We start from the raw sequence: 11,735 nt of genomic DNA, 5'->3' as shown, positions 1-11,735 counted from the left end.
GGGGGGGTTGCAGGGGAGGAGAGTGGGGGGGAGGGGAGGAGAGGTTTATTTGTTTTTTTAATGGATATCTAAAGTTAGGCCCCTAAAATCCTTATTCAGCATTCTAAATATATGGCCAGAGCTCTAGGGACTGAGGTCACTAGTTTAGACATCTTTAAATAAAAATCTGCATCAGCAATGCTTCATAGCAGGGAATGCAATGTTTCCATAGCAGTTTAATTGCAGTATCATTCCAACATATTTCTACTATAGAAGTCTTGGGACACATACTACAAGTTAAGACAATACAATCTTTAGGAGAGAATCTCGGTATTTCAGACCCCTTTTCCAATTATATTTCCGAATGCCCGTGTTTTTATTAGCACTGCTAGAGCCACTTGGTTTCTTACATCTTCATTTTTCATCCAGTCATGTAGATGGCCCTTCTGCCTGCTAAGCCAAAATGGAGGTATACTACCTTTTTAGACAGCTACTCAAACTCATCTCCTCTGTTCTTATTCTATATGTCTGACTGCAGATGCACAGGTACCAGAGAAGGGGGCTGGGGTTAGGAGAGAGCAGACTAACCGGCAGTTACCAGAGAGAGGGGTCAGACAATGAAGTCAAACAGTGGCATTAGCGCCATCCAGTCCTAGACTAGATGACTTCTGGAAGTCCCTTTGAGGCCTTCTTCTCTATGACTCTCCTTTGGCAACTGGCCTGTTAGAGCGGAGGTAAAGAAAGGAGCATAAGGAATAACAACAAAGAGGAGGTAACTGAGGACTTTAGATATTAAGGTGCAGGGGAAGAGAAAAGAAAAAGAGGTGAGCATGATGGAGGATGATCACAGCTTCAGAGATTACAGGTAAGCATTTACTTTCAGATGAATAGGCATGCCAAATTCAGTCATCACAACTTTAAAAGCTTCTTCATTCAGTTTTGATCTGTATTTTTATGTCTTTACATATGCTTTTGCAACAGTGAACAACACATGGTTCTAACTTCTCCCACGAGGTCCAGAAAGAATACACAGATTATTTAATAGGGGGAAAGGTATGCGTTTGTTTGTTTTTTAAAAATTAGAATGTTAGTTTAATTGTAATAAGGTGAAAAATCCTATATAAATTTCCAGCCAGGGGGATCCATTTCAATAATTTGTTTCTCACAGTACGCAAGAAGAAATAGACAAAACTTCCTTGCTAAAATTGTTTTAGTACTTGATATTTTGGTATCACAATTAAGTTTGGAGAGAATGAGAGAACTTTTCCTGTGGTCAGCACAGTTGTATGGCAGTAACAAATAATAATCTATTTAGCAGTTTGCATATGGTCCTAAAACAAAAACAGAAATACCAAGTATTTCTCTTTTTGCAAGTTTAAAGATGGATAAATTCAACCAGTCTGCCAATTGAGCCCATGTCTTAATTTATCCCTGATTTCAAGTCAATATATGCAACCATGAAAGGGTATTGTATACCAAAAAGAACCACATGCACATTCAATTCATTTTAAGTTTCCATTCCTTTTTTCTCTCCCCCCAAGACACAGTACCCACAGGAAAACAATACCTCAGGATTTCTGTTAGACCATTTAGTCAAAATCTAAATTAAAATAAGATCCAGTTTCACCCAAGGTCCCCCTCCTCCAAAATAAATGTACACTTAGTACTTCCGACTCTCTGACCTAGTACTTTTGTGGGTCTCACTCAGACACCATGGTGAGTCTCAACCACTTCCATATACAAGCCATATAGATCATTGGAATTATAAGGTTCAGTGCCTCCCATCTCACCCCAGGATCCACAGGTTTGGTTTTAATCTACTCTTGCTTGGGCTTAATGGGAAAATACATCCACATTTTCTATGCTGCTCTATGTGCAAAGGGACTTGGAGTCCTGGTGCATCTGGCCAGCTAGGCATGCCCAGATCACAACATGAAGTGTGGAAGTCATGGTGGGAAGAGGAAGTTACTGGAGTACGTCTGTGTACCGACTATCCCCTGCAGCTAGAATGGCCCCATATTGAGGCAAGCAGCTTGGCAAAGGTTAAAATCAGCTTTAAAAAGGTGGCAGCTTTAAATTACAGCCAGAATCCTGGGAATGTGAAGGGTGGTATAAAGACACCTTCACAACTCTGTGTCCTGCTGGCCTAGATTTTGCTCAGATCACAGGTTGAGCCACCACACTAAGCTCAGTTTTTCAATACTGAGCGAGCACTCAATAATGCTAGAATATCCAAAAACATGCTGTGTGCTTTGCAGAAATATACTAAAGGTGAGCCCCTGCACTGAAGTGTTTATACATTAATTCCTAACAAGGGTGGGACAGGGGCCAAAGGGCTGACAATAACAGGATCACACAACTTCATTTTGGTACGTACATAGCTTGTGGTTCTGTAGCTTTTCCTTTTATGGGTAGAGACAGATGTAGCAATTGTATTGCTATCAAAGGCTACTGATACAGGCTGTTGGGATGCAACTGTTAGGTCTGCATAATTCTGTAGCAATACAAAACGGCTTCACCTATAACCGTTTCAATCAGGGTTACAGTTAGGCTCATTTAACTCACTGCTATCACTACAGGATCATGCACATGTAAACACAAAATGTACAGGCATGTGCAGCAGTTCTCTCTCCCTCTAAGCAGCTACACATGTACATTTGTCCATATGCTAAAGCAGAAATGAGGAAAGCAAATGGGGATTCAGAAACAGTGACTTAGGCATATGGAAAAAAATGGTGCAGATGCAGAAAGAAATGGAAGTCAGGCAATAAGGCTAGTGTCACCCATGGAGCGGGCAAGAAAATGTGAAAGGTCAGAGGCAGGCCTGGGAACCATGAGGCATCGCCTCAGAAACAGGGAGAACAAAATGTAGTAGAGACCAAAAATAAGAGAACAAAAGACAAATTGAAGAAGTCATAGTAGTAAAATATTAAAAAGTCAAGTACTGAAATGTGGCATTTGTACTGAACACACTTGACTGTCAACCCAAATGTCATAAAGTTTAACATTTTAGTTTGAACAGATGCTTAATTGTATTCACTTAATGAAGCATCATAAACCAAGAAAGATTCCTGATTTGGTTGTAAGCAAGGTATTATACTGCATAATGGCAGAGATAAATAAAAACATTTCAACCTGATTATATGAGGTGGTTCAGTGAACAAGATACAACAGATATATAAGTAATGAGATAAGTTCCAAGCCTCTAAGGGCTCTATTACAAAAATAGATTTCTATTTAAAAATTAAACACACAAATTTTGTTCAAGAGCAATGGAAGAGGGGGGCAAAAAATCTCAGCAACTTTCACCAAATGCCCCTGAGTTAAAAATTACATTCTCTGTTAAGCGCCTACAGAGACCAATAATAATACCGAAATTCCACAAAGCATCAGAATAGTGTAGATCATTAGTAGGGATTTGATTTTCTAATGGCAAGGATTTCTTTTCTCATCCAGTCCCTTCACCACACTGGGAAACATAAAAAGTAGGGGTAAATTGGGTTGACTAAGGAACAGGAAATTCTACATTTGAAATTGCGCCTCATCTTACCATGGTGCACACACATTCATACTAAACATAGGAAATAATTATTTTGGTTATCAACAAGTGCCCTATTAAATATCCTTTGGAAGTTTAAAAGTCTGAATGCAAAGGTAAATGCTTCTGCTTCACTTATGCTTGTGAAACATAGTGGTCCCTTTTTCAGACTTTGGATTAACTCAGCAAACCAAATACAACATGAAAGGCATATTTTGATATTGCTATCATTATTGCTTACAGCACTACAGTGAAGTTACTGGGCATATATATAGAGCCAATATTGTCTGCAGCTAGCTCTCCACACACAGCATCAAGTGGCTAAAACAAATGTATAGAAAGATATCATTACATTTCCTGAAGGAGGCAACCAGAGCACCCTGATTGAACAAGGCACTGAAAAAAAACAAAATTGCACATGCGCGCACACACACACACACGCACTACATGCTGTGAGGTTCTCCCATTATGGCCAATGTGACCTAAAGTGCTTAATGCCTTTTCAGAAAGGTTCAGCACTTTACAGGATCAAGCCTTTCTCGGAATTATCTGAATTCTGCTTTCAAAAGTACATTCTGAAGTACAAAGTTGGTGAAGATAACAGCAAATTGTTTAGATAAGCAGGGTCTCTACCCAATTCAGATTACAGAAGTTACATTGCTGCAGTAGAAGTACAAACATGCTCTGAACAGTGGTGCAACATATTGTTTGAAGAAAAATAAATAGCCATATAGGCTATATTACAATTAGCCCTGTTATTTCTTATGTGCAATGCACGTGGTACTGTACTAAACAAAATCCAGACAATGCCCATGTCAACACAATTGAATCTAGCCATTATAAAAGGCATAACTACCAAAGTAATATCATTCCATTTACTTTAATGTTATACAGCTGTATTTCCTGAAATCTTTTATTCATTTTCTTAAAGAAGACAGATATGAAATCATACTTTATCAAAATGCTATTGATCCACATTTTTCCCCCCTTGAATGAGTTGTTAGTGGGAAATGAAGTGTCTGTTCAATCTAAAATACTCAAAAACTATATTTAAAGGTAACTTGTGACATGCACTTTAAGAAACGGTTACTCTGCATGTTTCCCAGCTGCTGGCTCCTTGATGCTCTCTGACATGCTGTAGGTGGCATCCAATCAGAGAGACTGCCACTGAGGGCCAGGGAGAAGGGCTGCAGTTTTTTTATTTTATATTCCAGCTAAGCACAGTGAATGTAAGGCAGTAAAGTGTGTATAGCACGAATAATGAGTTGTTCTAATTCACAGAAATTCATTTTTTTTGCCAATCACATACTGCTCCTTTTTCTACAGACCCACACTTTGAAAGTGCATTTTTATATGTGATTTACTTTCCTAGGGTGTAAAGCTTGCTAAAAATATTGCCTTTTCTTATTCTTTGATAGCAAATTATTTATGTTAAAGCAGAATCATTATTCTTGACACTGGAAATTTAAGATTTTTTTAAGTTAAGGTGATTTCAAAGATACATTAGAAACACAAAGCAAAGATCAATATTGTCAGCAGAGGCCGAGGCTTGAGCATGAGTCTTCTGAGCATAGAAGGGATATCAGGAGGCTTATTAAATGAGGGCAGCTATTCTGCAATTGGACAGGTCATTCCATTTCAAAGCATCAAGGAAAAACTGATTAGGACAACGAGGTTCCTGTAAGCAGTTATTCCACATAACCCTAAAGAAAATGAACAAAAAATTGTGTGGTACAAAAACTCCAGTAGCAATTAAGACCATGAAGAAAATATAAATGGAGGGTGGGGGGAATCCTGACAACTGGCAGCAAGAGGTTAACTCTTTTTTTCTTTTTAATCAGTAACTAGCTATGTCATCTTTCAGTTCAGTGCAAAATCTCCCCAGAGAAGCGCCTCCATTCTTTGAATGTCCATAAGGCAATTAGGTTTTACAATTTTAAAACTGAAGGGTTTTACAGGATGAGCCAATTTATATGTTTCCATAATAAGAAAAGACTCAGGGCTACTGAAGTATCTATTTCAAAATGGCTTAGGTGGTGCATTATTGAATCCTACAAAGCCAAGGGCCTTCCAGGTCCCAGAGTCTTTAACAATCATTTTGTGAAAACTACCTGGGCAGAATACAGAACAGCTTCATTTTTGGAAACCTGTAAAGCAGCCATTTGCTATTTGGAGTTCCTTGAACATGTGCAGTACAAAGCACTATAAATCAGAGGGTCACACTTGAACACAGGCAGCTTTGGATAGAAGGGTGCTACAATAGCAGTGGGTGGTTAGGTTTCTTAGCTCCTGAGCTTTTTTATTGTCTTAATAATGCCGGTCAAGTCCCAATCATAAAAACAGTTGGGTGGATATAGCTGTGAGCAAAAATGGGTGAGAGCTTTCAAACTGGAATACTGTAACAGCTCTATCTACCAATTAAAGCCATTCGGTGAACAAATCTGATGATTAACTGGATATGTAATTAAGCCTTTATTATTAGTCTAATTGGATGGTTAGGGGAATTATTAAAGCTGTTAAGATTCTGTGTAGCAAGCTGGCTGTGCGGTACAGGCAATATGAAATTCAGCTCATTACAAGCAGTGCTGGGTTTGAGTAGAAATTTGAGCCTGCTGCCTCCAAGTCTTTCAGATCAAATTCGAACAAACAAACAAACCTGAATCCTGGAACTTCAGCCCAGCTCAGTGTGTTGTGATGCCCCAACACAACTTAATATCAAGTGGCCACACAAACGTTCAGCCTATGAGACAAAGCACAAAGAAGGGCTCAGGAGCCCAAGTTCTCCAGTTCCAGGCACCATGTTCTTGCAACATAGGCTAGGTACAAATGTTACACTTAATACACTTCAAGTGTGCAGAAACTGTTTTACAGGCATAATAGAATAGATGTTCATGGCACAAAAAGCACTTAAAAATGGTGGATCTAAGTTAACTCTGGATGGGTGTGTACTAATAAAAAGTGTTTTCTGTCAGAGCACTTTATTGAACATCTGTGCCAGGTCCCATCGAGGGTTAACTTAGAGTGTGATTGCCGCCATCCTAGGTGGTACTGTGCAGGGCTGAACTCCAGCCTCAGACAGAGCTTGTTTGCTCTGCCCAAGCGTGGGGCCAGCCCTACGACCCCAGCTGCCACTGACTCGAGTCAGTGAGAGCCTCTGATCCCAGCCCCACATACAGCCAGGGTGGGAATGGAGAGAGAAGAGCAGGGTTTCTGTGCTCCAGTCCCACAGCATACCATAATCCAACCAGGGGAAGGGGAGAGAGGGAGGCTGCAGGGGAAGGGCTCTGGAGTCTGTGCCCCTGCAGCGGCTGCCCTACCTACCAAACAGCAAACATCTGATCAGTTGGCTCCCGCTCTAATTTATCACACTGTAAGTAAAGCGCGATAAGATAGAAAAGTTCCACCAGGGGCTTTTTGAACATCTGTACTTAACTAAAGTGATTTGGTCAGGAAAACAGCAGCCTATACTACAGAAGTTCATCCATAACTTGCAGAACAGAGAGTAGGCCACTTTCCAAAAGTACTCCCAACCTAACCGTAGAAGGCCAAAAGAGGGGAAGGAGAATTGGTTCACATTCTGCAGACTTGCTAAATTGCATGGCACCAGCAAAACCTGAACTTTCCCAGGCTTGCTTACCCCACAGTCTGTTGGTCAGTACTCCACTTGCACTGTGCCTGACATTGGCCACTGTTCATCCAGTGCATTTCAGCACAGACACTATGATACAAAAATAGACTGGGTACTAGTGAAAGATCTTTCCTCCACATACTTTCAGCTGCCACAGCAGATGAAAAAGAAGCTGCACTTTGGGAGAAAAAAATCTTTATACCCAGACACTGATGAACATTTGATTTCCCATCTCCATTTTTCATCTCTTACTTTGGGCAGAGGAAAATACTACTACTGGGATGAGTGGAGAATTCCAATTCGAAAACATCAGAAAATTGTCCTGGTAAAATGACCACATGAGGTGCAAGGCAGTAGAGAACCAGTCCCTTGGCACTGACAAGCATTACTCATCCTTCTCCTTGTCCATCAAAATAAATGAATAAATAAACCTACCTGGCATTTGCAAGAGAAATGTATACACCATACAAGCCAGTGGAATTACAGTTATCAATTATCTCCATTGGTCTCAATGAAGCCATGTCCGGTTATTGTTGTTGAATCAATATGATGCTCTCTGGATGGCCTGATAAATGCCTGGCAGCAGGGAAAAACAACATTTGAATTATTTTTGCAAAATTCCTATAGACTTTCCCCCCACATTTGTGCTTTCAGTCTGAACATGTAATCTATCTTCCTCCTCTTCTGAAAATTGTGAATTCAGCAAAAGTTCCCAAAGTATCATTTTATCAAACATGTGTAGCTTGAGAGGAATAAGAGTGTTCCTGAACACATCATGTTCACTGTGAACATAAAAATCATGGATTCCAGGTACAGTAGCTAGGTTAGGAGTCAAGAATGTACATTCCCCCCTCCCTTTTCCCAATTTACATGCCCAGCCTCAACCTAGCAAACCTAACAATGGATACACAAAGCAGAGGTCATGTGACATGATGCTAACAGCCTCAAGCATTAATAGACCAGGTGTACAACAGAAACCTAAAGGATACAATAGGCTACATGTTAAACAACCACCTCAAATTCTGTGTCTGTAATCAATGTCAGAGGAGAAAATCTGTGCTAATCACTGTTACACAAGCAAAAAGAGAAAAATGCCAAACAGAAGCAGCCACAAATTATCAATGACACTACAGCAGAATAGTGCACGTGCACATTGCTGCATTCCCTGAAAGAGTTGGTTGTAGATCTGATATTGTTCAGCATTCGTTAACACTCTGAATGATAGCAAAAATTTAATAGACAAATCAGCAAATTATACAAAGGTAAAAATTTGCAGAAAAAGCACAAAGGTTTGTGGGTTTGGTCAGATCAGAGTTCTATCATTCCTATGTGAGAGGCCAGTATCATTGACAAACAATATTTTGGAGAATTTGATAAAGGAACAATTTCTTAACTTGCAACCACTTAATTAATCATTTTCTGTGGATACCTTCTGCTCAGACAAGACATCAAACCCAACATTGCAGCCATTTGAAAACAAACTATGAAATATCATTATTTCAGAAGATTGTAAAAAATTTATGCTGCTACAGTTGCAGCATTCTTTGGTTAGCCTATTGTAACTGTACAACTGAGGAAACACTTCCAAAATGCTTACTTTGCCAATCAGGTTTTCTTTCCTTTGTTTCCTTTGTTTTTTTACACATTCAAATTATTTTTTACAAAAGGTCCTAAGTTTCTTGCTGGAAGGTTTAGCTGTCATGCTAAGAAAATAAACTTGTGAGATAAAAGCAATCATGTAAAAGTAACACCTGGCTTCCTTCATCTGTAAAATGTAAAGGATCACTTACACAAAGACCTAAAAAAGCAACAGGTTTAAATACAAAATAATTTACTATCACTCTGTCTACAGCCACAACAGTTGTTGTAGTTCCAGTTCCAGAACAGCCACTACAGTTTTTGTAATTCCAGAACCAGAAGGAAGAAATTCATTTGAGAAATAAGAATATGAGAAAAAGGTCTTGGTACAGAAAATATTAAAAGTAAGTTGAACATGCTACAATTATGAAAATGCAAAGTTTAAGTATGTTTTCAACAAAGTCTTAACCAACATCATCCCTCAAACCACAATCTCATACTGATGTTCAGAAATAAGTAATGCTAAGGTCTTCATAGAACTACACTGATCCTTTTTTTAAAAATACTACCATCTACCTGGTACATGTTTAGGGTTGACTGTAGAACAAAAAAAAAAACCCCAATAAAGACTACCATAAAAACAAGGATAAATTCAATTAAGGGAGATTTAATTTGTGCTTGAAGGAATTTATTTTCCTAGAACTAAATCACTGAAAGTTGCCCCTGGTTGTTACTGTTCATTCAATTTACTATTTTTAGTTATTACTCTTTTATTATTATTATTCATAAAACATGTTGAAGTTTGTATAAAAGCTAGCAATAGATCTGCATGAGAATCATTGCCACCAAGTGCACAGTACTCAATGCATAGAGTTTTTCCAAACTAAGACTTTTTCAGTTACTATTAGACTCCAATAGAAAGACAGCAGGTTGACAAAAGCTGTTCATTAGTTTTCAAGGCCCCAGTTCAACAGCTGACTGTGCACATGTGCAGCAATGCACCTGTATGAACCCCCAACAGCAACAGTGCTCTGGGAAGGCAGACTGATGAATCTGCATGCAGTCAATTGCAAGAACAGAGGCTTTGACAGCTGGTAAGGAAAAAGAAAGTATCTGTTGAATGAAAGGCTCAGTTTTACATTTTGATGACAACTTTATCATCTCCCAGAAAAAAAGATCAACGTTCCAGGAGATGAAGATCAATTTAAAGAGTGCTATGTATCTTCACAAGATGGCACATAACTTCAGGAAAAAGAAAACTATTCTAAGATTCTTGGAAAAAAGAAATACCACTGGTTTAAAGATGACATTGCAACTTGCAAAATATCTTGTAACATTTCTCAGGAGAAAGAGGAATCAAAGCTGCTATTTTGCTACTTTTTTTCCCCTATGAAAAAAGGAAGAAGACTTGTCATTCATCAAAGTTGGCTGCTTTAAATTAAAGGAAAAAAGAAAAAAAATAGAAAGAAAAAAGAAAAAGAAAAAACCCATCCTGGAGCATTTCAAAGTTTTGGATTTTTTTCCAATAGCATCAGGCATCAGATTTATAGTACTATTTATAGTACTATAAATCTGATGCCTGATGCTATTGGAAAAAATTCCAAAATACATATGCATAATGATAGAAGCAAATAGTCAAGATACTTTCACAGAAATGGAACTGCAACATATGTCCAAATCAGAGACAAATTCCATGCTTGCAAATAGATACACTGCACACATAGTAAGCTGTATACTTTCAGCTGGACTCAAGAGAAAGATTTTTAAATGGTGCTTCAGTCATCAGTATCTACAAGTTACTTAACAGTACTGGCATATTGCTGCTCCTTTAATGTAACCAACTTTGAACAGTGATAAATTTAAAACTCTAAAACAGGAATGCTCAAGCCCTGGTGGCACCACTCCCCTGCTGTCAAATTTCTGGGCCTGTAGGGAGCCATGAGCACAGTGTGCTGGATCAAGCACTCAATACCAGCATGCAGGGCTGGATGGGGGCAGCGGTGGGCCCCAGGGGGCAATCTTAGCGTGGAAGGAGCAGTACTAGGGCCCTGAGTCCCAATTCTGACATGTGAGGCATGAAGGGGGCGGTGCCAGGTCCCAGAACTAGCACGCAAGGCTACATCTGACCTGCAGACTGACTCTGTGGAACACATCAGACCCACGGGGCCAAAAGTTTGAGTACCACTTCTCTAAAAGTCATGTTCCTATGGGAAATTAAAAGTTAAAGTAATTTTTAAAAGATACCATTTTAGGGGAAAAAAAAGTACAGCTTCCTCCTCTGAATTATTCAGGGTACTTTAACAAAAACTCCACAATTAACTGAAACTATTGCCAGGCAGCAAATACTGCCCTTAAAATGTCTCTATAGGTGCCAGCTCATCAGCAAAGACAACAAACAAAACTAAACGTGGCTAGTACTTGGATGGGAAACTGCCTGAGAATCCCAGGTGCCATAGGCAGCCCATGCCTTTTTAGCTGGGATAATATAGTTGATATAGCTGGGGATGGTCCTGCTTTGAGCAGGGGGTTGGACAAGATGACCTCCTGAGGTCCAACCATAATTTTAGGTAATTCTATGATTTTTATTTGACAATTGTTGCATGTGTTTTCATAATAAGCATTCTTATATAGATATAGATGTTTGACTACCGCATGGATCTGCTAAATAATATCAGAAAATTCATGAGTAGTTTTTCCTCTCATTGATATTTGACAACCACTTCCTATTTTTAAGAAGCTCAAAAAAAATCACAGAATAATAGAAAATTAATGCTAGACCTCAGGAAGTCATCTAGTCCAACCCCCTGCTCAAAGCAGGACCATCCCAAACTATAGCATTCATTTAAAATCTGGGATGAAATCTCCAGATGGAGACAGTGTCATGAAACAGAGGGAGAGAGAGAGAGAAAGAGAATGACAGGTTTTTTAAATCTATTCAGGGTCATTTATCCAAATCTTTTTTGATGATTACATACTGTTATGGATGTCCAAGGCATTCATAAATACATTTTT

The 11,735-nt window shown here is 39.0% G+C and overlaps 1 pseudogene; it reads right to left on the bottom strand.

Moving 5' to 3' along the window:
* LOC102369751 overlaps positions 1–11,735 on the bottom strand; it is a 55,970-nt pseudogene that overhangs the window by 3,986 nt on the left and 40,249 nt on the right.

This window comes from Alligator sinensis, unplaced genomic scaffold, assembly GCF_000455745.1.
Source record: "Alligator sinensis unplaced genomic scaffold, ASM45574v1 scaffold933_1, whole genome shotgun sequence".
Lineage (NCBI taxonomy): Eukaryota > Metazoa > Chordata > Crocodylia > Alligatoridae > Alligator > Alligator sinensis.
Note: the sequence above shows the minus strand (reverse complement) of the source record. Positions and strands in the feature narration are given on the sequence as shown.